The 23,581-nt window shown below is 33.1% G+C and overlaps 1 long non-coding RNA gene across 6 annotated transcripts in view; it reads left to right on the top strand.

Moving 5' to 3' along the window:
- Positions 1-18,928, top strand: part of LOC106072031 (uncharacterized) — a 34,480-nt gene extending 15,552 nt beyond the window's left edge. For 2 of the 6 annotated variants that reach the window (XR_008776730.1, XR_008776725.1), the window contains exons 8-11: positions 13,064-13,123; positions 13,615-14,333; positions 16,765-16,943; positions 17,072-18,928. This is a non-coding gene — a long non-coding RNA (uncharacterized LOC106072031). The remainder of the gene's footprint in view (positions 1-13,063; positions 13,124-13,614; positions 14,334-16,764; positions 16,944-17,071) is intronic. The other 4 variants (XR_008776727.1, XR_008776728.1, XR_008776726.1 and 1 more) reach the window with 4 other exon arrangements.
- The last annotated feature ends 4,653 nt before the right edge of the window (positions 18,929-23,581 follow it).

The following is a 23,581-nucleotide window of genomic DNA, read 5'->3' as shown; positions in this document are numbered from 1 at the left end:
TTGAATTGTAATGAGGATATCTACAAACATTTGTGTACAAATGTGTGCTAATTAGCAGGTCTTTGACCTCTGCACTTAATGTGGTGATCAAAATGTATTTGCAATTCCCAGTGAAATCATTCTTTGAGTGCTTAGAAAAGGAAATTCATACGGATGTATAACTGTGTTAGACGTCTTCATTTATATTCCGATTGAACGTTTGTAAAAATCAATAATTAAGTCACACTCAAGGAACATATGAACGTGTCCATCAAAGGAAATATCGCCGCTCGTGATGCAGCGCACACTAATCAACATTTGCACTTGCAGACCAACTAAATAGTTGCGGAGAAAACACATTTAATTGATGACATTACTATGTTTAGCTTAGGACTTTTCAAAAGCGAAGACTGGACTCTTTAGCCATCTTCGTGTTTATAGGAATGATTAATGGAGGACTTTTAAAAGCGAAGACTGGACTCCTTAGCCATCTTCGTGTTCATAGGAATGATTAATGGAGGAATTTTAAAAGCGAAGACTGGACTCCTTAGCCATCTTTGTGTTCATAGGAATGATTAATGGAGGAATTTTAAAAGTGAAGACTGGGCTCTTTAGCCATCTTCATGTTTAAAGGATGTAGTTGAGGATTTTTTTTCAAAGAAGATCGGTCTCCATGACCATCTTCGTACTTATAGGAAAGGATATTGTATTCATTTTTGAAAAATTGAGGATTTTTAGCTGAGGACTAGATGTAGTAATATTGTCATCAATTGAATTGTTGATCCAAGACGAAATTGTTGGTTATGTCTGTGCATTTGTAGACAACCCAACAGTGCACATCCTTTTTCTTGTTTTGCATTTTTTTCACGTGCTACAATGCCTTGGACAAAGCATCATCATAACTTGGAATGTTAAAAGGCATTCAAAAAAACAACAAAGAAGAATGAGTTTGTAAAATAACCGGTTATTTCGGCTCAGTTGAATAATAGTTGGGACATAATTAGTTGAGTGCAAGCTTTGACGCTGATTCAACTCACTCGACATTAGTTGAGTGCGAAGTTTGTGAGGCTGATTCAGCCCTCAAACCGGATGCTTGTAGACCACCTTCAATAGCTTGAACACGACGTCATCAAAAATATTGTTACAGTCAGTTCATCAAAATGAAGCTGTAGGTCAACAAGCTCAAAACAGGAGTCAGTGAAAAAAGCAAGCATGAAACTTTTTATTGGGCTCCAACTATTCAACTGATGCACGTTTGCAAAACAAGAGTTAAAAAAAAAAGGATGAAAATATAAGCCATCAGATATATGATGATTGTGCAGGAACAGTTGGGATTGTCGTTTGTATCACGCTCATCTCTACCCTATCCATTGAGACACTGTGAAGTGATGTAACCAGTGAGGTTTTGTAACAACTTTATTGAATTGTAATGAGGATATCTACAAACATTTGTGTACAAATGTGTGCTAATTAGCAGGTCTTTGACCTCTGCACTTAATGTGGTGATCAAAATGTATTTGCAATTCCCAGTGAAATCATTCTTTGAGTGCTTAGAAAAGGAAATTCATACGGATGTATAACTGTGTTAGACGTCTTCATTTATATTCTGATTGAACGTTTGTAAAAATCAATAATTAAGTCACACTCAAGGAACATATGAACGTGTCCATCAAAGGAAATATCGCCGCTCGTGATGCAGCGCACACTAATCAACATTTGCACTTGCAGACCAACTAAATAGTTGCGGAGAAAACACATTTAATTGATGACATTACTATGTTTAGCTTAGGACTTTTCAAAAGCGAAGACTGGACTCTTTAGCCATCTTCGTGTTTATAGGAATGATTAATGGAGGACTTTTAAAAGCGAAGACTGGACTCCTTAGCCATCTTCGTGTTCATAGGAATGATTAATGGAGGAATTTTAAAAGCGAAGACTGGACTCCTTAGCCATCTTTGTGTTCATAGGAATGATTAATGGAGGAATTTTAAAAGTGAAGACTGGGCTCTTTAGCCATCTTCATGTTTAAAGGATGTAGTTGAGGATTTTTTTTCAAAGAAGATCGGTCTCCATGACCATCTTCGTACTTATAGGAAAGGATATTGTATTCATTTTTGAAAAATTGAGGATTTTTAGCTGAGGACTAGATGTAGTAATATTGTCATCAATTGAATTGTTGATCCAAGACGAAATTGTTGGTTATGTCTGTGCATTTGTAGACAACCCAACAGTGCACATCCTTTTTCTTGTTTTGCATTTTTTTCACGTGCTACAATGCCTTGGACAAAGCATCATCATAACTTGGAATGTTAAAAGGCATTCAAAAAAACAACAAAGAAGAATGAGTTTGTAAAATAACCGGTTATTTCGGCTCAGTTGAATAATAGTTGGGACATAATTAGTTGAGTGCAAGCTTTGACGCTGATTCAACTCACTCGACATTAGTTGAGTGCGAAGTTTGTGAGGCTGATTCAGCCCTCAAACCGGATGCTTGTAGACCACCTTCAATAGCTTGAACACGACGTCATCAAAAATATTGTTACAGTCAGTTCATCAAAATGAAGCTGTAGGTCAACAAGCTCAAAACAGGAGTCAGTGAAAAAAGCAAGCATGAAACTTTTTATTGGGCTCCAACTATTCAACTGATGCACGTTTGCAAAACAAGAGTTAAAAAAAAAAGGATGAAAATATAAGCCATCAGATATATGATGATTGTGCAGGAACAGTTGGGATTGTCGTTTGTATCACGCTCATCTCTACCCTATCCATTGAGACACTGTGAAGTGATGTAACCAGTGAGGTTTTGTAACAACTTTATTGAATTGTAATGAGGATATCTACAAACATTTGTGTACAAATGTGTGCTAATTAGCAGGTCTTTGACCTCTGCACTTAATGTGGTGATCAAAATGTATTTGCAATTCCCAGTGAAATCATTCTTTGAGTGCTTAGAAAAGGAAATTCATACGGATGTATAACTGTGTTAGACGTCTTCATTTATATTCTGATTGAACGTTTGTAAAAATCAATAATTAAGTCACACTCAAGGAACATATGAACGTGTCCATCAAAGGAAATATCGCCGCTCGTGATGCAGCGCACACTAATCAACATTTGCACTTGCAGACCAACTAAATAGTTGCGGAGAAAACACATTTAATTGATGACATTACTATGTTTAGCTTAGGACTTTTCAAAAGCGAAGACTGGACTCTTTAGCCATCTTCGTGTTTATAGGAATGATTAATGGAGGACTTTTAAAAGCGAAGACTGGACTCCTTAGCCATCTTCGTGTTCATAGGAATGATTAATGGAGGAATTTTAAAAGCGAAGACTGGACTCCTTAGCCATCTTTGTGTTCATAGGAATGATTAATGGAGGAATTTTAAAAGTGAAGACTGGGCTCTTTAGCCATCTTCATGTTTAAAGGATGTAGTTGAGGATTTTTTTTTCAAAGAAGATCGGTCTCCATGACCATCTTCGTACTTATAGGAAAGGATATTGTATTCATTTTTGAAAAATTGAGGATTTTTAGCTGAGGACTAGATGTAGTAATATTGTCATCAATTGAATTGTTGATCCAAGACGAAATTGTTGGTTATGTCTGTGCATTTGTAGACAACCCAACAGTGCACATCCTTTTTCTTGTTTTGCATTTTTTTCACGTGCTACAATGCCTTGGACAAAGCATCATCATAACTTGGAATGTTAAAAGGCATTCAAAAAAACAACAAAGAAGAATGAGTTTGTAAAATAACCGGTTATTTCGGCTCAGTTGAATAATAGTTGGGACATAATTAGTTGAGTGCAAGCTTTGACGCTGATTCAACTCACTCGACATTAGTTGAGTGCGAAGTTTGTGAGGCTGATTCAGCCCTCAAACCGGATGCTTGTAGACCACCTTCAATAGCTTGAACACGACGTCATCAAAAATATTGTTACAGTCAGTTCATCAAAATGAAGCTGTAGGTCAACAAGCTCAAAACAGGAGTCAGTGAAAAAAGCAAGCCTGAAACTTTTTATTGGGCTCCAACTATTCAACTGATGCACGTTTGCAAAACAAGAGTTAAAAAAAAAAGGATGAAAATATAAGCCATCAGATATATGATGATTGTGCAGGAACAGTTGGGATTGTCGTTTGTATCACGCTCATCTCTACCCTATCCATTGAGACACTGTGAAGTGATGTAACCAGTGAGGTTTTGTAACAACTTTATTGAATTGTAATGAGGATATCTACAAACATTTGTGTACAAATGTGTGCTAATTAGCAGGTCTTTGACCTCTGCACTTAATGTGGTGATCAAAATGTATTTGCAATTCCCAGTGAAATCATTCTTTGAGTGCTTAGAAAAGGAAATTCATACGGATGTATAACTGTGTTAGACGTCTTCATTTATATTCCGATTGAACGTTTGTAAAAATCAATAATTAAGTCACACTCAAGGAACATATGAACGTGTCCATCAAAGGAAATATCGCCGCTCGTGATGCAGCGCACACTAATCAACATTTGCACTTGCAGACCAACTAAATAGTTGCGGAGAAAACACATTTAATTGATGACATTACTATGTTTAGCTTAGGACTTTTCAAAAGCGAAGACTGGACTCTTTAGCCATCTTCGTGTTTATAGGAATGATTAATGGAGGACTTTTAAAAGCGAAGACTGGACTCCTTAGCCATCTTCGTGTTCATAGGAATGATTAATGGAGGAATTTTAAAAGCGAAGACTGGACTCCTTAGCCATCTTTGTGTTCATAGGAATGATTAATGGAGGAATTTTAAAAGTGAAGACTGGGCTCTTTAGCCATCTTCATGTTTAAAGGATGTAGTTGAGGATTTTTTTTCAAAGAAGGTCGGTCTCCATGACCATCTTCGTACTTATAGGAAAGGATATTGTATTCATTTTTGAAAAATTGAGGATTTTTAGCTGAGGACTAGATGTAGTAATATTGTCATCAATTGACTTGTTGATCCAAGACGAAATTGTTGGTTATGTCTGTGCATTTGTAGACAACCCAACAGTGCACATCCTTTTTCTTGTTTTGCATTTTTTTCACGTGCTACAATGCCTTGGACAAAGCATCATCATAACTTGGAATGTTAAAAGGCATTCAAAAAAACAACAAAGAAGAATGAGTTTGTAAAATAACCGGTTATTTCGGCTCAGTTGAATAATAGTTGGGACATAATTAGTTGAGTGCAAGCTTTGACGCTGATTCAACTCACTCGACATTAGTTGAGTGCGAAGTTTGTGAGGCTGATTCAGCCCTCAAACCGGATGCTTGTAGACCACCTTCAATAGCTTGAACACGACGTCATCAAAAATATTGTTACAGTCAGTTCATCAAAATGAAGCTGTAGGTCAACAAGCTCAAAACAGGAGTCAGTGAAAAAAGCAAGCCTGAAACTTTTTATTGGGCTCCAACTATTCAACTGATGCACGTTTGCAAAACAAGAGTTAAAAAAAAAAGGATGAAAATATAAGCCATCAGATATATGATGATTGTGCAGGAACAGTTGGGATTGTCGTTTGTATCACGCTCATCTCTACCCTATCCATTGAGACACTGTGAAGTGATGTAACCAGTGAGGTTTTGTAACAACTTTATTGAATTGTAATGAGGATATCTACAAACATTTGTGTACAAATGTGTGCTAATTAGCAGGTCTTTGACCTCTGCACTTAATGTGGTGATCAAAATGTATTTGCAATTCCCAGTGAAATCATTCTTTGAGTGCTTAGAAAAGGAAATTCATACGGATGTATAACTGTGTTAGACGTCTTCATTTATATTCCGATTGAACGTTTGTAAAAATCAATAATTAAGTCACACTCAAGGAACATATGAACGTGTCCATCAAAGGAAATATCGCCGCTCGTGATGCAGCGCACACTAATCAACATTTGCACTTGCAGACCAACTAAATAGTTGCGGAGAAAACACATTTAATTGATGACATTACTATGTTTAGCTTAGGACTTTTCAAAAGCGAAGACTGGACTCTTTAGCCATCTTCGTGTTTATAGGAATGATTAATGGAGGACTTTTAAAAGCGAAGACTGGACTCCTTAGCCATCTTCGTGTTCATAGGAATGATTAATGGAGGAATTTTAAAAGCGAAGACTGGACTCCTTAGCCATCTTTGTGTTCATAGGAATGATTAATGGAGGAATTTTAAAAGTGAAGACTGGGCTCTTTAGCCATCTTCATGTTTAAAGGATGTAGTTGAGGATTTTTTTTCAAAGAAGATCGGTCTCCATGACCATCTTCGTACTTATAGGAAAGGATATTGTATTCATTTTTGAAAAATTGAGGATTTTTAGCTGAGGACTAGATGTAGTAATATTGTCATCAATTGACTTGTTGATCCAAGACGAAATTGTTGGTTATGTCTGTGCATTTGTAGACAACCCAACAGTGCACATCCTTTTTCTTGTTTTGCATTTTTTTCACGTGCTACAATGCCTTGGACAAAGCATCATCATAACTTGGAATGTTAAAAGGCATTCAAAAAAACAACAAAGAAGAATGAGTTTGTAAAATAACCGGTTATTTCGGCTCAGTTGAATAATAGTTGGGACATAATTAGTTGAGTGCAAGCTTTGACGCTGATTCAACTCACTCAACATTAGTTGAGTGCGAAGTTTGTGAGGCTGATTCAGCCCTCAAACCGGATGCTTGTAGACCACCTTCAATAGCTTGAACACGACGTCATCAAAAATATTGTTACAGTCAGTTCATCAAAATGAAGCTGTAGGTCAACAAGCTCAAAACAGGAGTCAGTGAAAAAAGCAAGCCTGAAACTTTTTATTGGGCTCCAACTATTCAACTGATGCACGTTTGCAAAACAAGAGTTAAAAAAAAAAGGATGAAAATATAAGCCATCAGATATATAATGATTGTGCAGGAACAGTTGGGATTGTCGTTTGTATCACGCTCATCTCTTATCCATTGAGACACTGTGAAGTGATGTAACCAGTGAGGTTTTGAACTTTATTGAATTGTAATGAGGATATCTACAAACATTTGTGTACAAATGTGTGCTAATTAGCAGGTCTTTGACCTCTGCACTTAATGTGGTGATCAAAATGTATTTGCAATTCCCAGTGAAATCATTCTTTGAGTGCTTAGAAAAGGAAATTCATACGGATGTATAACTGTGTTAGAGTCTTCATTTATATTCCAATTGAACGTTTGTAACAATAAATATAACAACAAATGTGTGATAATTAGCAGGTCTTTGACCTCTGCACTTAATGTGGTGATCAAAATGTATTTGCAATTCCCAGTGAAATCATTCTTTGAGTGCTTAGAAAAGGAAATTCATACGGATGTATAACTGTGTTAGACGTCTTCATTTATATTCCAATTGAACGTTTGTAACAATAAATATAACAACAAATGTGTATTAATTAGCAGGTCTTTGACCTCTGCACTTAATGTGGTTATCAAAATGTGTTTGCAATTCCCAGTGAAATCATTCTTTGAGTGCTTAAAAAAGAAATTCATACGGATGTATAACTGTGTTAGATGTCTTCATCTATATTCCATTGAACGTTTGTAACAATAAATATAACAACAAATGTGTGATAATTAGCTTGTCTTTGACCTCTGCATTTAATGTGGTGATCAAAATATATTTGCAATTCCCAGTGAAATCATTCTTTGAGTGCTTAATAAAGAAATTCGTCTTATATTTACCTGTCATATTTTCTTAGTTTTACCTGTCATATTTTCTTAGTTTAACATGTCATATTTTCTTTGTTATGCCTTTCATATTTTCTTAGTTTTACTTGTCCAATTTTCTTAGTTTTTCCTGTCATTTTTTTCTTAGTTTTACCTGTCATAAGTTCTAGTTTTACCTGTCATATTTTCATAGTATTACCTGTCATTTTTTCTTAGTTTTACATGTCATATTATCTTAGTTAAGCCTGTCATATGTTCTTAGTTTTACCTGTCATAGTATCTTGTGTAACACGTTTATCATTTGTAATGACTGTGGTATATTTCACTAGTACACCATTAACATATGTTGGACTTCATTTGTATTAACATTATTACTTTGTTACCTATTCCGATTTCCGATTCCTTATCTGTTTATTTCTTGGTACATTATAGTTTGGAGAATTAGATTCTTGTCTTTGATGTTGATAATAAATTTCTCTTTGGTGATCTAGATTCCAATAATATTGCTTTTAACAGGATGCATTTCTTTCTTTGTTCTTCTATTAATGAGTTAATAACACTCAAAGTCTTGCCACTTAGTTTACAGATGAATATATTAGAACAAGTATCTTCATTGTAATTGCAAGTTTTACAGATAGTCTGAAAATAACTATTTATTTCATCAGTTTCATAAGGTCCCTCATTTTTTGCCTATAAATATTCTCTTTATGTTCACGCTTGGTAGTTTTTTTGTCTCCCTTGTTTTGAATTGCAGCTTTTATTTTTCAGTTTTTTTTTTTTATTTCTGATTCTTTGTCTGGTTTTGCATCCTTTTAATTTCTTTCAGCATCTAGTTGCATTTCTCTCTTCTCTTTGTGCTTTGTAAATATTCTCTATATGTTGACGCTTGGTAGTTTCTGTTTTGTCTCCCTTGTTTTGAATTGCAGCTTTTATTTTTCAGTTTTTTTTTTTTTATTTCTGATTCTTTGTCTGGTTTTGCTTCCTTTTAATTTCTTTCAGCATCTAGTTGCATTTCTCCTCTTTGTGCTCTCGCCAACTCTTTCAATATCAACTTGATTTTCTTTCCTTTCCATTTATGTCAAAACATCTTTCTTTTCTTCATCTTTAAGACCAAACGATTGAGCAACTTTCTTTAGTTCAGTATATCCATCCATGTATCTATTAATACTTATCAAAAGTACAATGGCATTCTATACTTTTTTTATAGATAATAATGATATCTAATATCTTTTATAGTTTACAATCACTGATAATATTATCAAGCCAATACTATTGTGATTAACATAACACACTAAATTGTCAACAATCTAATAATCAATGTCATAATCAATTATTATGTTTTTACAATATATTATTTGGTCATATAGAAAGAGAAAACAAAATTAATAAAATATTATAATGTAAAAAAAAAATGTAACAAAGTTTATACCAAAATGTTACAATTATATAAATGATGATATGATGATGACTCAGTGCACTGAAAACTTTGATTAAATTGAGGAGGATTCGAGCAACACATTGACCTCACTCTCTTACCCTAAAGCACATCCTGTTCCAAAAGCAAGATTTGGTCAATATATAAAAACAAACAAGCACAGCAGGAAAAAAAGACAGAAAATTTTCAAGAAATACTACATATACTTACAAATATAAATAAAAATGACTTAAAGACCCCAAGAAATTGTGCACAATAATAATACAATGTAAACATTAAAATAAACAATAGTCTAAACACAAAAATCTACTAGTGTTAAATCTGCGACCTCTAAAACCTTATGTTCTGATCATATATATATATTTTTTTACACATTGAAAAAAGACAAAATTTAACAAGGACACAATATCAGTGATACCAAATTTTGACAAGAACAATACTGTCAACAGCTTTCTAAATATAGAACATAAAAATTAAAAATGAAAATCAAAATTATCAGTAATATATTTCAATACTGATTATCTTCCTGTAATGTCATTGAATACTAGCACTGATATAGCTCATCACTTTGAAGAGTGCTTCTTAATCTTTTCACTGTCCAACTTCAATAGAATGTATATATAAATATATATACTTTTACTGCACAAAATTACTGACTATTACTTGAGATGTATAATATACATCAGCACAAAATTACTGAATGTGTCCAAATTTACAATTACTGTCCAACTTCAATACAATTATATATACTTGTACTGCACAAAATTACTATTATTTGATGAGATATATAATATACACAAATGTACTGTCTGCATGTGTCAAAATTTACAATTACAGTTCAACTTCAATGCAATATATATATTTATACTGCACAAAATTACTGACTATTACTTGATGAGATATATAATATACATTTGCATAAAAATATTGTCTGCCGGTGTCAAAATTTATAATCACTGTCCAACTTCAATATACTATTTACTAATTAATTGTTGGTGCACCTGAAGTGTCTGGTCAATTTTTGGGGCACCTTTTTCATCCTTCAACTGTCTACGAGTGTTTACATACTATTTACTAATGAGATATATAATATACACAAATTTACTGTCTGCCTGTGTCAAAATTTACAATTACAGTTCAACTTCAATGCAATATATATACTTGTACTGCACAAAATTACTGACTATTACTTGATGAGATATATAATATACATTGGCATAAAAATATTGTCTGCCTGTGTCAAAATTTACAAGCACCTGAAGTGTCTGGCCGATTTTTGGGGCACCTTTTTCATCCTTCAACTGTCTACGAGTGTTTACATACTATTTACTAATGAGATATAAAATATACACAAATTTACTGTCTATGGTGTCAAAATTTACAATTACAGTTCAACTTCAATGCAATATATATACTTGTACTGCACAAAATTACTGACTATTACTTGATGTGATATATAATATATATTGGCATAAAAATATTGTCTGCCTGTGTCAAAATTTACAATCACTGTCCAACTTCAATATACTATTTACTAATTAATTGTTGGTGCACCTGAAGTGTCTGGTCGATTTTTGGGGCACCTTTTTCATCCTTCAACTGTCTACGAGTGTTTACATACTATTTACTAATGAGATATATAATATACACAAATTTACTGTCTGCCTGTGTCAAAATTTACAATTACAGTTCAACTTCAATGCAATATATATACTTGTACTGCACAAAATTACTGACAATTACTTGATGAGATATATAATATACATTGGCATAAAAATATTGTCTGCCTGTGTCAAAATTTACACTGTCCAACTTCAATATACTATTTACTAATTAATTGTTGGTGCACCTGAAGTGTCTGGTCAATTTTTGGGGCACCTTTTTCATCCTTCAACTGTCTACGAGTGTTTACATACTATTTACTAATGAAATATATAATATACACAAATTTACTGTCTGCCTGTGTCAAAATTTACAATTACAGTTTAACTTCAATGCAATATATATACTTGTACTGCACCAAATTACTGACTATTACTTGATGAGATATATAATATACATTGGCATAAAAATATTGTCTGCCTGTGTCAAAATTTACAATCACTGTCCAACTTCAATATACTATTTACTAATTAATGGTTGGTGCACCTGAAGTGTCTGGTCGATTTTTGGGGCACCTTTTTCATCCTTCAACTGTCTACGAGTGTTTACATACTATTTACTAATGAGATATAAAATATACACAAATTTACTGTCTGCCTGTGTCAAAATTTACAATTACAGTTCAACTTCAATGCAATATATATACTTGTACTGCACAAAATTACTGACTATTACTTGATGAGATATATAATATACATTGGCATAAAAATATTGTCTGCCTGTGTCAAAATTTACAATCACTGTCCAACTTCAATATACTATTTACTAATTAATTGTTGGTGCACCTGAAGTGTCTGGTCGATTTTTGGGGCACCTTTTTCATCCTTCAACTGTCTACGAGTGCTTACATACTATTTATTAATGAGATATATAATATACACAAATTTACTGTCTGCCTGTGTCAAAATTTATAATTACAGTTCAACTTCAATGCAATATATATACTTGTACTGCACAAAATTACTGACTATTACTTGATGAGATATGTAATATACATTGGCATAAAAATATTGTCTGCCTGTGTCAAAATTTACAATCACTGTCCAACTTCAATATACTATTTACTTATTAATTGTTGGTGCACCTGAAGTGTCTAGTCGATTTTTGGGGCACCTTTTTCATTCTTTAACTGTCTACGAGTGTTTGATTTGTGATAGAGCAAAGCAATTGTGAATATATAATATTAAAAATAGATTTTTATTAATTTATGTAAATGTTTACTATTTTCACCATCTGAGCTGTGAATGAATCTTGTTTTTAATGACCCAACTGTATAAAACTTAGCTCTTGAGCTATGAAGGGGGAATAACCCTTGAGAGATTATGGGCATGACATAGCCTTAATTGTGCTGGTGTGCCAAAAACAAAAAATATCAATACCTTCCAACTGTTGGGCACCTATATGGTCATCAATTGTTGGAATACTTCATCCCTCATATCAACTGCTGGGCACCTCAAGTGTGTCCTGTCAGCTATTGGGGCACCACAAGTGTCCTAACAACTGTTTGGGCACCTCAAATATCCTTTTAACTGTTGAGGCACCTTAGGTATCGTATCTATTGTTGAAGCACTTCAAATGTCCTATCATTTGTTGGGGCATCTCATTTATCCTAACAACTGTTGGGCACTTCAATAATCTTATTTTTGGGCACTCCAAGTGTTCTATCAATTGTTTGGGCACTCCAAGTGTCCTATCAATTGTTAGGCACCTCATCGATCATACCAACTGTTGTCCACCTCAAGTTTGTCCAATCAGTTGTTGGGGCACCACAAGTGTTTCAACACTTTTTAGGCACCTCAAATGTCCTTATAACTGATGGGGCACCTCAATATCCTATCAATTGGTAGGGCACCTTAAGTATCCTAACAATTGGTAGAGCACCTCTAGTGTCCTATCAATTTGTAGGGCACCTCTTGTCCTATTGTTTGGTAGGGCACTTCAAGTATCCTATCAGTTGGTAAGGCACCTCTTTTTTCCTACCAACTGTTAGATAACCACAATCTCCTATTAACTGTTGGGGTACCTAAAGTATCCTATCATGGGGCATCTCATTCATCCTAACAACAACCACTTTTTTTTTTTCAGTTTCATTAGCAACATATGAATTTATATATTTGAAATGTTTAATCACACTTCTTTTTACTGAAGTTTAATTTTTTGTTAACAGATATCAAGCTACAAAATAAAATTCCAATTTTTTAGGTTCTTGCCTATATCTGCAATTTATATCTATATATTAAGTTTTGTTACCTTGAACTCTTTCAAGTTTTTGTTACACAACTTTATATTTCAGATTCTTTTTGTTCTTCCTTAGGTTCAAATGTATCAGTTGTTTTTGTTGACAGATATCAAGGTACAGAAATAAGAATCTAATTTAGAGTTTTTTAAAGCTTGATTAGTCATAATATTTGCACTATTATTTCCAATATGTGCCAGAGTGTCTGCTAAATGTAACTAGTATGATTAAAAACATGGCCATTGCAAAGTCTAACATATGGACAAGTAGGATGCTTGGGGCTTGATTCAGTGAAAGAATGTTGGACAAGCAGAAGTGTTATGGAGTGTGTGTGTTTTTATGGTGACTGTGGTAAGAGGTAAGCGATTGGATGTGAATGATGCAAAAGTGGCATTGTCGTCACTGGGTCTTAGTTAGGGGAGACGACTCCAGAATGTAAGACTGAAAGGTTGTGTTATTGTAGTGAGTTAGATTGTAAGAAATTTTATTACTTAAGTCTACTACATTTATTTCATGTGATCACAAGTATTATAAATGTTATATTTAGTTTTGTTCACAAGGAAGTTGTTCAAGTTCTTATTAGCTAAGATATATTATGCCTTCAACAGTTTAGTTGCCTACCAGCAGTTTGGTGCTACAAGTCAACAACAGTCAGACTAAATTAAATAAAGCCATGTCTATTTCTACATGATTTTGTTGCTACTAACCTGGTGTTACTAACAACTAACTCGAAAAGGGAGAGGGGAATTATCATCTTATTCATGTACTATTTACATTAGATTTTTACCAAATTATTAAATTTTTACTACCCTTACTATTTTAACTGTGAATAGACCTTGATTTTAATGATTTAACTGTATAGAATTTAGCCCCTGTTATGTAGAGAGAGAGAGTAGTCCTTAAGGGACTGCAGGCACGACATGGCCTAAATTGTGCAGATGTGCATAAAATCAAAGAAATAAAACATTAACAAAATGTGTATTATAATTGTCACTTTTCCTCTACTTAGAATTTTTTTCTCTCCTAGATTTTCATAATTTTTTGTTGAAGTCATTTCAGTTCTCAATTATTTTGTGCACCAAGTTACAAGAAAAAATTTAAGCAAGAGAGGTCACTACACTAAGACTTTGTCTTCTCATAAGAAAGGATGGCTGCCTGGTCATGTGATATGTGCACTGGACTGTGTATGGTCATCTTGATGCTCATATCTTGCCTGATGACATTTATTCTGCTGAACATTTGGTCAAGGAAGTAGATTCTCTTCAGCTCTCAAGAAACATTCAAAATATGTCAAACATTTGACAAGAATATCAAGTGCAATGTACATGTAAGTAATGTTGAAACATCTGATCTCATTTATGCATTCTTGAGGACAATCTGCAGCCACTAAACCAGTTACATCAGATCTGGATAAAGTGGTCGCTTCCCAGGGGTGCCACTTTTCCGGAATAACCCGGAAATCCGGGTTTTGAGGGGTCCGATTTTCCCCCCTCCGGGTTTGCCTTCTACAATTTTGTTAAAATCCAGGGTTTTAGTTGATTTAGATTTTTTCGAAATTTCTGGTCATTTTCTCCCGTTAATTTTAGTTTGTTAGTTCCGATCGCGCGAGCCGCCATTTTTAAACAAAATCGACCCTTCTCATATCTCGCGATTCGCGAGACTTTCACTTTGCATGCGCACTAAGCTTTATTTACCGGTACAGTATTTTTTTTTAAGTGACAAAAAAGTGTAAACATTCTAGATCTATAGAGAATTTCTAGATCTACGGAACGCGCCTCGAATCGGCTCGATTTAGAGTCTAGATCTATTTCTTTGATCAATCTAGAACTGATCTAGACTGTAAAGTCTTGTATTTAGTATAGATATAGTCTAGAATAGTCTAGATCTACTCGCGTACCTAGCGGCTAGTCCTAGATCTAGAAATAGAAAGAAAAAAAAATTCACGCGTGAGAAATTATTATTTTTTTTCTTTCCGTGTTTTATATTTTAATATTTGTATAGGTTCCTTATAGACATAGGGCCTTAGCCTATGTCTAGACTAGTCTAGAGCTATATTGGTCTAGAGTATTATATAAGTAGGATCTAGATTTAGGATATTTACATCGTTTTTAGATCAGAACTAGATCTAGAATCAATGATTGAAGAATTAAATTAGTAAGTTTGCGTTCGCCTGAAGACTTAGACTACTTAGAGGCTAGAAAAAATAGATCGATTGGTCAATAGATCTTGATTTATACAAATAAATTATAATTATGTATAAGCAGTCCAGCACATTCTAGCCATCTAGGACTACATTTAAATATTAGAAACTAAATCTAAATGTTCATTTTGGAGTAAATCTGGACTAAATCTCAAAACAATTATATCTTGTTGCAATAGATTTACAGGTCCATGCATGTACATTGATGGAATCAGTTTGATCAATGTTGATTAAAGTTTAAAGTAGGCTGCTTCAAATGAATAATGAGGGAAAAAATGTTAAAGAGAGAAACATCATTTAAAATAACTGTGTGTTTGGGGGGGGGGGGTGTACAAACATTTGAAACATTGTTAATATATTGTACTAAATCCTGTTAACTTGTATTACAAGCTTTATCAATAAATACACACAAGCTCTATTTATTATAATTATAGGCTTACTAATTACATATTTAAAACATGGGGGGCATATTATGATATAGATCTAGGTAGTAATTTAATACTGTTCTTCTTTCGTAAAATTTTGGTGCTTAAATTGTATATGCCGTACGTTTCAGGGTTGGTAAAGTTTAGGGTTTATGATTTCAGGGTTTGTAAAATTTGGAAATTCGGGTTTCAGGGTTTACTTGGTCTCATGGGTGGCACCCCTGTCGCTTCCTCTTCATTAAGGCTAGAACAGAAAGATTTTATAACTCTTTTACTCCACTTTCTGTCAGTGTGTTTCATGGTCATTAGTCACATCACAAAGAGGTTTAGTTTATTAACCAGTGGTTGTGTATGACTGTGTCTTTGTATGTTTTGTGTGTGAATGTTGTTCCTGTTTGTATCTATATTGTCGTTGCTATAGTGGTAATCCTCCGGGTAATCATAATCAAACTAAATTTTCATTTGTTTGGATCTTATCTGGTGGGAATTTTAAACTTAGTAATCTGCTCTTAGCTTACTTTTTGATTTTTAAGTACATTCTAAAAGAAATACAATAGATAAGGATAGAAAAAGAAAAGCAAACAATAAAGAGATTTGCTGAAACAATATAAAGTGAAATAAAAATATATATATAAAAAAAAGAATAAACCTGGAGATTTTGAAGGAAAGACTGCTGTTGCCAACTCAACAAAACCAATGAGTTTGTACTGCAAGCAAAAGAACTTAGTTGTGATTTCATTTTGCTAGAAATGCACAAACTTAATAGCATAATTTTCACTCTAAATATTAAAGCTTTCTGTATTCTGTACACCAGATACACTACATAGCTAGTTATTTATTGTTTTCTGGCATAATTGAAAATCTCCAATAAGTTCCTTAGACTTAAATGACTTAATTAACCTTAAAATTTTTAAAACTTTATTTGTTTGTTATTCTTTGCTGCTGTATTAGATGTCTTGGGTGTATTTTTTTTTTCTTAAAAGTTTATTCATAAAATACTAAGTTAAAACATAAAGTGAAACCTGCATCATCATAATAGTTTTGTTTAACATGAAAAGAAAAGCAACAAAAGAATTTTTTTTTTCCTTTTCAAGGCAAAAGTTTTTCTTATTAATTTTTTTATTCTTATTTAGACCAACATGATGAAAAGGTAGACAACATGAAGATGTAGACCAACATGATGAAGATGTAGACCAACATGAAGAGGTAGACCAGCATGATGAAGATGTAGACCAACATGATGAAGATGTAGACCAACATGAAGATGAAATGTAAACCAAAAAATGGGTCAAGAGATGTATGGAATACAATGGTAAGCAATGCTGTGTATATCTCTTTATATTTTCTTTATACTAAACCCCTGAGTAAAGCTTTGCCAAGTTTTGTGTTTCACTGACTATAAAAATGTTTTTATCAAATTTTGTTCTCTTGTATTGACAGTGAACATCTTGAGAAGTAAAACAATTCCTAGAGGCAAAGACACAGACACACCGGATCTATTAGAGATTTTCCTTTTCTACCATCATTTAGAGACTTCCTTGTGCTCTAAGGGAATATGTCATTATCTTTTGATTGTTAATTGGCATTGATGTTTTTACATTCCTACTGCGTCTGAAAGAAATTAACATTTCCCTAATGCTACTTCAAAACCAGACCTTCTCAAGACAATTTTAGTGACCAAGCTGCAATATGGGACTCAGTAGGAAACAATGAAGAATGCTCCTAACCTCAGGTTGAGTAACCATGCTCACCTACTAGAGTGGCGACAAATACTTCTACACCCACAGTTATACATCCTGAACCCTGTAACCCAACCTCACAACATGGTTACATTACCGGAAGTGGTCGCAAGGTCAGAAAACCTAACAGATACAATGGATAGAACAATGAACAGGTACAAGTACTCAAGTGATGTACTTTGTGAGAACTATTTAGGTGGAATCACCATAATTGACTTGTATAAATCTTGTTCTATGTTTAGGTATATCTTGACAATCAGTCCAGTCATTTGTTCATTTTTTTTTTAAATATTCCTTTTTTCCCCTCAATCTTACATGTTTTTGTATTTTGAAGGAGGAAGGTGCTTTGGTATATTATCCTTATTATTATTGTACCAGTATTAAGCAAACTTGTATATCTTTAATTATTCATGAATTCTAAAGCAGAACGTCACTTCCACCGGAAAATGTTGTAACAACTATACGTGTCTTCAGTTAACATTCAATACTCTGTACAGTCACAACGCCAAAGCCTTGCTAGATTATGCTTTTAATTCAATTTGTTATCTCCCCTGCTTTAGTGTGCTATCATATAATTTTTTGTGTCACATCCCTGCACAATTTGTTCTATGCTTTTTTACAGTATAAATAGCGACTTGACATTATTTAGCTCTATTATAATATTGTTATATTATTATATTTATATTATATTCTATGCTGTTATAATATAAATGTTTTGCTGTTACCATGAATACAGTTTTGAGTTTTTGTCTGATTTCTTAGAGGAGAAATTTTCCATAAATAATAATAATAAGGCTTATCTTCCAGTCCGAAGATTAGTGAGAAGTATGCAGTATTCCCCAGCTAGGACCTACATATTTTGCTATAAAGAGTATAATAATATTTACTACTTGGTATTGTCAGTCTTCACTAAAGCAATGAGTTTATCCCCTTAGTGTGTTTAAAATTTTCAAATACTAATTCACTTTGTATTATCTATTGGTGATCATGGGGTATCCACTTTGTCATCTCCATAGTCTCTGGTGTTAACACTCACTGTCCTGTTGGAGGTTACGGCTAGGATGTAATCTCTCTTTCTGATGGAACACATGTAAAACCAACAAAACAAACATTAGACCTAGACTTTATTAACAGGTAAATTTTTATAATTGTGAACTGGCGCTCCCAAAGCTACTTTTATGTATTTTAAATTTTACTTCTGTAGGCTAGTGCTAAGCTGTATACTTGTATTTCTGCCTATTATATGGGTTAGGGTGGAGTACTTAAAATAGAGCCTATGCTGTTTCCTGTACTGTTGACCAGTGGTCTCTGTGTCAGTTTTAATTATTCTGTACCTGGGACTGCCTGTAAGTTTCAGAATTTTTCTTTTATTTTTTAAAATTTTACTATGTGTAAATCTGTTTTATATTTGAACAACTGTCAAAATAACTAGCAGTTTTTTTTTTCTAAAGTTTGTTTTAAAACTAGTGCTGTCATGATGGCCACTTCTAATGTTTATGTACTAGATTGTAACTGCTGCCTTAGTCATTGAAATTAAAGTCTCATTTTTGAATTTCTTCTTTATGTTTCTAGATTTCTTTTAGTTCGCTAGTTTAGTTTAGTTTAGTTGTCTGGTTGCTTAGATGACTCAAACCCCTTGGTCACAGAGGTGCACAGATACAACCCACCCAGTAGTGTTACAATCTGGCAACTGTAACTTCTTGTTATCCCAGGCTAGACATGACCTTAGGCCCCGACAGGCTAACATATTCTCTCATTCCAGACAGCATTGTCCCTAACAATACATAATTACCTTGCTTTAGTTGTAGAATGAAAGATGAGCAAACAGTTAAAAGTTTCTATAGAATTCACTTGGAGGTGTGGTGGCTAAGCGGTAAAGTGCTTGGCTGCCAAACATAGGTCTAGGGTTAGTAGACCATTTTTTTTATAATAGTCCTAATATAAAGAAAAACAATTAGGCACCTTTCAGTCCACCCAGCTCAAATGGGTTCCTGACATTTAATGGAGAAAAGTAAAGGCGGTTGGTCATTGTGGTGGCCACCTGATACCCTCATTGACCATAAGACACAGAAACAGATGATTTTTTGTATCATCTGTCTTACAGATCGCAAAGTCTGAAAAGGGAAATGTATTTTAACTTGAATATTTTCACATTTTGCCCTACATCTAAAAGCTTGTCTTTTGTCTATCATTCACTTTGTCTTTGGAATGGTTTATTTTTGATAATGATTGAATATTGAAGTCAATTAGATTAGTTGACTATGACTTTGTAGAGGGTAATCACTGACTAGATGTTAGTAGCATTTCCTGTCATATCTTTTTTGGTAATTTCATTGCTGATTAATTTCTTCTTGTTCATTGAAGTAATTACTGTACATTTCAAGGTGTATTGAGACCAGCACAATGACCTATTTTCCCTTTACCATTAACTTTCAAATACATTAATAGTTATCTCTTAATATGAATTCAGTAATTTAGCACAGACCAGTTACAATTTTAAAAAAAAAATGAATGTCACTTTGATTGTAAGGTATACATATACATCAAAATGAGTCAATCAAATCAATGTATACGATATCACAATAAAACTGAAAGTGCTGCACAAATAAATATTTAGTTGTACATAGGTAGTCCTGATATTACTTTTAGTAGTAGAAATAACTTAATTCATTTAGATCAGGGGTGGGCAAATTACAGACCACGGGCCACATGCGGCCTGCCAAAGTGTTTTTTGCGCCCCGCGGAAACCTACAGAATTCAGGTGAGCCCACAGATTAAACATATAAAAATGCAAATATATTAAAAATAAATAATTTTAAATATCTTATCAATTATGATACTTAAATGGCCTAAATTGTGCCGATGTGCCTAAAATCAAATCAATCAATTATGATGAAGAAGCTAAATAAACATTCTCTAAAGTTTTAAGCAAATGAAGATTATGCTTATTGGTAATATTTCGAAACAAGACACACACTCAGACCAGTATTTATGTAGAACTGTGTTGAAAGTGTTGGGTTGGCTTGGAACAAGATGTCAAGTGTAACAACTGATGGAGCCCATGCTTTGACTGAGAAAAACAGTGAATATCAGACATATTATTGACCTAATCATCTGTGATCAAACTTATCAGAGCCACAGACAGTTTCAAGAAGTACCACATGGGCAAGGTATTGAAAAGAATATGGGGTCTCAAGGAAAATTTTTTTTTTCCTTAATGACACTGACAGTGGCTTTCTTACTAATGTTTCTAATGAAGAGTTGCAATGGGCTACTTGCACATCATGAAATTTATGAGCATCTTTTCAAGCTTTTCCATTTCTCCAGTCAAGCAAGTGAAAACAGGTTTTATCATTTTGTAAATGTTAAACATACTATACAACTGACTCAAGTCCGTTTCAGCAGACAACATGAAGTTTATTTTACCATAATAATAATAATAGTACACTGCACTCCTTGTTAGTGCTACAAGTCAAGAAATAATAACAATCCTATCCACATAACAGCGGTATCAAAAGTATCCAATATATGTTAGTTACAAATCACGTCCACATCTCAGCGGGTAACAATAAGAACAATTGCTACTAGTGACACTGGAGCTCCAACTATAGATATCCATTGCAATACGAATAATACTTTAATATTCAATAAGCACATGATGAAATCAACTCTCAAATATAATTAATCAACAATCATTAGTCCATCGACTTTCATGCTATATACATATATATACACCAGTCAAGGAAGCAACGTCCAACCTTCCTGGACCGGGAGCAAAACCTTACTGACTTGACTTGACTGAACTCAAAGTCAACTTTATTCATTCTACTTCCTGTTTTCAACATCAGGAATTCCACGTGTCTTTTAAACTCTTAACATGACGTGAACTTTAGATCATGCAATGTCAACTAAGACTGTGACACATTTTCCTTTGCTGAAAGGTGAAACTATTTCTAGTAAAAAGAAAAGAACAAGACTTATGGAATTTGAAAACAAATGTTAAGACGTCAAGAACTTAAACCATTTTTGAATATCCTCACTTCACCATTTAGTACAGAAGCTGATTCAGCTCCAGAGGAAATACTTCCTAGCAAATTATGACCCAAAAGAGAAGCAGTTTGAAGGGTGCATAAGCTGTATTTCCACACTTAAAAAGACTTGATGCTAAACTTTGACATTTTTGGATGCACAAGAATATTTTCTTTTGTTTGAACATATGCAACCAGAAGAACAAGTGGATGCTGACTGGCTGTAATTTAACAGCAGTCACAAAGATAAGAACTAGTAAAGCTAGTTCCAGAGTTCCGGAACATTATGCACAATTAAATACTTCACATTAAGTATAACTGGATTGTTGTGAAGAATGAATGTGATGTAAAAAGACAGTAACAAAATTTTTTAAAATATTAGTTAAATTAGTTTCAAAAATTGCTAAATCTTGTTATAATTCCTCAATTTGAATGTCTAATACAGTATACAAGTAAATTAATAGACAGCTAGCATATTTTTCTAAGTTGTAAATACAAATTATATATATGTGGCCCCCTATTCCTAAAAAAAAAATTTAATGCGGCCCTCAACAGAAAAAGTTTGCCATCCCTAATTTAGATGGTTGATTTTAAAAGGGAGACAATTAAATTAGAAGTTATACTACTTAGACATTAAAAAAAAAAAGAAAGATACAAAGGGATAAAATAAAGTACCAGTTGTTATTCTTAAAATAAAAAAAAATGTATTTAACACATTAGCATATTCTGTTCCAAAAATATAAACTTGATCAGAATATTTATTGCTAGAGTTGTATACTCTAAACATCTTACAACAGATATATTGACATGCTGATCTATTGGTTCCCATGGGATAAAACACTATCAGGCAGTCATCTAATGAACAACGTAGTTAACACCCAGGACTATACATAAATACTTCATGTCAACTTAATAACATTGTCACTACCAACGAGGTTCAATGTACAATGAATTTACACTGAATTCTATAAATGATTATAAAAACTAAAATGCAAGTAAATAAATGCTTTCACTATGATATACATATTCTACATATATACAAACAAAACAAACTTGATATGAATAAACCAAAATTTTTATCACTTTAAAAAAAATTGTTCAGTGCAGAGAGTACATTAAATATGAGATGTTTTTAATATATAGCTATAAAAACCTTAATTATGTAATACAATAAATATGCCATTGTACAATATTTCATTTACAAAACATGGTTGAAAAAAGTCTAGTAATATAGCAGTGTTCAGTGGTAACATTTTCATAAAGAACTCTTAAAAGAAAACTACAGTTGATAATCTTATCTTATATAATACAGATGTTACTTCAAAATAGAAGATAATGCATATATTAAAAAGTAAATTAAGTTATTAGTAACAAGTAAAATACATGCCAGTGGTTTGAAATACAAATATATCCAGTTATCATCTATTAATAGGTCTAATCACCTGTACAGGTACCATTTATTCAAAAAACATTCCACATAAAGATGATGTAATCTCAAAAATGAAATGTTTTCTTTTTAAATTTCTTTAGCATTTAAATTTTTTAATGGAATCCTGTGGTTAATTAACTGTACTTATAGCTATTTAAATTTCAATGACAAATATCTTAAAATCCAAAGTAAATGAATAATAGGTACCTGGTAAATTTAAATTAATAAACATTGCAAGTTGTCTTAAAAAACAAACACCCAAATTGACCTTTGATCCTTCTTTCATGAACACTCTCAGCATTAAGAAAACTAAACCATTCATGAACAGTATTGTCTTGAGCATAAAAGTGTGTTATTTAGTGACTACAAAAAGTTGTATACAATTAATCTCAATCTTTTATCACTAAACGGATAGAAATCTTTCTGCTAGACAAGTAAGCAATGGATTTCAGATATCCCTCACAGCTTCTGTGGTTGAATGATTCTCAGAATAAAAGCTGCTTAGAATAATATCAGTTGAGCTTGACCATCACTAAACAGAATTGACAGGTAAGGGGACACACAATTCGTTCACTGAAATTTATAATGCAGAAATTTTCAATAGTAATTATGAAATTTTTAGAAAAGATAGGGCTTAAAATCATGGAGGAGTTCTTTTAGCAATAAAAAACACTCTTATAGCAGAAGAAATTACCTTACCTAACTCAAAAATATAGAATCTACATTTTGTAAAATTAATACCACCTCAACATCC

Source organism: Biomphalaria glabrata, chromosome 2 (assembly GCF_947242115.1).
Source record: "Biomphalaria glabrata chromosome 2, xgBioGlab47.1, whole genome shotgun sequence".
Classification (NCBI taxonomy): Eukaryota; Metazoa; Mollusca; class Gastropoda; family Planorbidae; genus Biomphalaria; species Biomphalaria glabrata.
This window is presented reverse-complemented; position numbering and strand designations above follow the sequence as displayed.